The 3,447-nt window shown below is 38.2% G+C and overlaps 1 pseudogene; it reads right to left on the bottom strand.

Annotated features, from left to right (window-relative positions):
• Positions 1-1,031: 1,031 nt before the first annotated feature.
• LOC119519948 lies at positions 1,032-1,781 on the bottom strand (annotated as a pseudogene).
• Between the last annotated feature and the right edge of the window lie 1,666 nt (positions 1,782-3,447).

The following is a 3,447-nucleotide window of genomic DNA, read 5'->3' as shown; positions in this document are numbered from 1 at the left end:
AGTATGCCATTAAACACAGTAATGAACTTAAGATAGCAAGAGTAAGGAATTACAAAAACTAAACATTTTGGACTAAACAAAATTCATACAAAAAAAAAAATAATTCACTGGTTACATAAAATCTTCCTGACTGGTTAAAACTTAACAGTATAAAACATGCATTTTAGAAACTTTTAACTATCTAGTTCAAAAAGTACCAGTGTTTATTTGAAATGATTTCTTTCCAAAGCCAAAGTGTAGTCAAAATTAATTCACGTAACATAACACATTGTAATGCTAAAAAATATTCTGAATTATTGAACTGGAGGTAAATTCCAGAGCTTTTGGAGCTATCTCATGCTGCACAAGGCTATTTTGATGGTTCATTCAAGACAGCATATGACAGAGTCCAAGGATGTCACTAAGCTCAATGAAGGGCAAGATTGCTGGTATCCAGCTCTGACCTCCCCAGGAAGCATGGCTGCTGCATCCATAAAATAGGATGTGTGAGAATCAAAGGCACACTATTCTGCTAGCTAAAGAGATAGCAACCCCCTTCCCCCAACCTAAAAGTTGCTTCCCCAGGTAAATAAAAAGTATACAAGGGAAAAAAATTTAAAGTACACTTATCTACAGAATCAGGATTTTGGATTATCAATGTAATCCCTACCTCAAAAATGCTAACTAAAGTTGTCTGGATATTTCTGATACCATCTTAAAGATGTATTCAGATTCAATTTCTGTTGATTTATAATTAGGTAATCATAGTCAAAAATATTCACTTTACCCCTAAATATATGAACCACTAGTACGCCTGCAGTGTATTGTCTCCCAGAGCTGTTAATTAAGCACTGAAAGAGAAAAAAAAAAGATGTTCAAGCAGCAGGCAACAATTATGATCCTTTCACACGTGGCATCTGAGTGGCTACTGAAAGTCCAGGAATAATACTAAAAACAAGAAAAATCATGCATTTTAGTAAATATGTCATAATTTTCACAGCTGAAATTTCCTTAGACATTGCACTTTCTCTTTAAGGGAATCCTGATTTTTCTTAACGCTGTGGAGAATCAAGACTTGAACTGGCAACCTTCTTTTTCTTCTTCCTACTGTGTTTCTTATGCTTCTTTTTCTTTTTTGTTTTTTTCTGTTGCTTTTTCTCATTCTTCACTACTTTTCTTCTTTTTCACACGTACCTCCTCAATATAATCAGATTCTGACAAGGACTCAGATGATAAAGATTTATCTTCAGGATACATCTTTCTTTTTTTGCTGAGACCTTTATTATCCTTTTCTTTCTCAGTTGAATCCTTTGACTTCTTTTTCTTTTTTAAACTATCCTTGCTGTCTGATTCAGTTTCTGCCATGGAACTTTCCGAAGATCTATGTGAATGGTTCTTCTTTTTCTTTCTTCTTTTCCCTGGTTTCTTATCCTCATCTTCAGAATCTGAAGAACAGCTGGAAGAAACAGAGCTTTATGAAGAAGAAGATGAATACCTACCAGATGTCTTCTTTTGTTTTTTCTTTCTCTGTCTTTTTTTGGCTGAGCTCTCACTCCCACTTAATAATTTCTCCCTGTGTTTTTCTAGTTCTTTCTTCCAGTTCTCATTCATTTTTCTTCAAATTCAGCCAATGCCTTGGAACCTTTCTTTTTCTTTTCTAGTTGCTCTTTCACTTCTTCCCAGGTAGGCCTTGGTTGATTCAGATAATCTTGTATTGTTGGCCCTGAAGACTGGATTGGACCCCTTGATCTGGCCATTTCTATTGGGTTCATATAGGCCACTCAATTGTCCTGTTTCCCCATGGTGCCTGATGGCTAGCAGAGTGCACAATCAGATGCCAAGAGACAAAATCTGGTTTTAATGCAACTTGGCCAGCTACCTCCCCAAAGCTATACAGTATGTATATATCCCCTATTCTGGAATATATACTGGGAATTCATATTCTACTAAGTAACAGCCTGCAAACCACCATAGCTGAATTCTGTTTCTGATTTCAAGTAGTAAAAGCCATCCTGAGAGGACATGCCAAGTGGTCACCAGTGAAAGTGCCTCCCCATCAGCATACAGTAGCTATACACTAGTATAAACTACCTGGGGGCCAAGAAATTATTGCTACTATAAAGGAGTTGGAAAAATTGGGTATCATCCTCCCTACTCATAGCCCATTTAACAGCCCAGTTTGGTCAGTTAAAAAATCTGATGGATCTTGGAGAATGACCATTGACTACAGAGAACTGAATAAATTAACTACTTCCTTGTTTGCAGCCATGCCAAATATTGCTGTGCTGTTATAGGACATCATCATATGATTAGGCCTGTTTCATTTTGTTCTAGATCTTGCTAATGCTCCCTTCAGTATTCCCTTCAGCACTTCTAGTTAACCTGTGCTTTCTTTCATGTGGGAAGGGTGGCAATGGACTTTTACTGTGCTGCCACAAGTGTACATTCATATTCCTACTATTTGTTTCAGCTTAATGGCATAAGACCTGATGAAATTGATGCCACTGGATACTGTCACTATGTTTCACTGTTTTCATGACATTTTGCTGACCAGTCATTCTCTTCCAATCATAGAAGAGGTAGCTAAAACAGTGATGACCAAACTTGAATGTTGGGGAGGGGTGATAAATTGACACAAATTATAAGGGCCTGGATGTTTTCTTGAATATTTGAGTGTTGCCTGGTCCAGTAGACAAGAATTATATCTTCTGCTATTATTAGTAAAGTGCAAAATTACCCTACCACATGTACCCTCAAACAACTAAAGGCCTATTTGGGTTTGTTGGGTTATTAGAGACTTTTCATATCTCATTTGGCACAAATCCTAAAACTTTTGATTTTACTGATATGAAAGGGAGACATGGGAGTGGGATGTCCCCCAAAAAGCTACCTTTAAAAGATCTAAATGTGCTGTGGCACAAGTGAAAGCTCTAAGGGGATTGGACCTCATATACCCTGTGACTTAGATGTGGCCAGTACCACATTGGCTTCTGGTGGGGTTCATGAAAAAGGAAACATGCTAAGCATGTACCCAATGATTTGGTCACAGTTATGGAAAGAAGCAGAACTTCAATATAGCCCTCTAGGAAAACAATTGTGTGTAGATTATAATGCCCTATTACAGGTAGAAGGGCTACCCCCAAAAATATCTGGTGACTTTACAAATGGCCATATCCATATGGAGGTGGATCCCTGACACCATAAACAAACCCCAATCAGGAATTTCTCAGCTGAGCACATAAACAAAATGGAAAGTTTACCTCTTACAGTGCATCTTCTACAGCATCCCTTTAAGTGCAGAGATGCATGAAATCCTGGGTTCAGTCTCCTATGTGGAAGAAGTTTGTCCCACTACCCACTGACCCCTCTGAGGTGGCTCCTCCTCCAATTCCCACCAATGATAGGCAGGGAAGTATACCTGACTCTACCTGGTATACCAACGGATTGGCACATGGGCAGCCCACTATG

Source organism: Choloepus didactylus, chromosome 24 (assembly GCF_015220235.1).
Source record: "Choloepus didactylus isolate mChoDid1 chromosome 24, mChoDid1.pri, whole genome shotgun sequence".
NCBI lineage: Eukaryota > Metazoa > Chordata > Mammalia > Pilosa > Megalonychidae > Choloepus > Choloepus didactylus.
The sequence above is the reverse complement of the archived record's forward strand: the minus strand, read 5'-3'. Positions and strand labels throughout refer to the sequence as shown.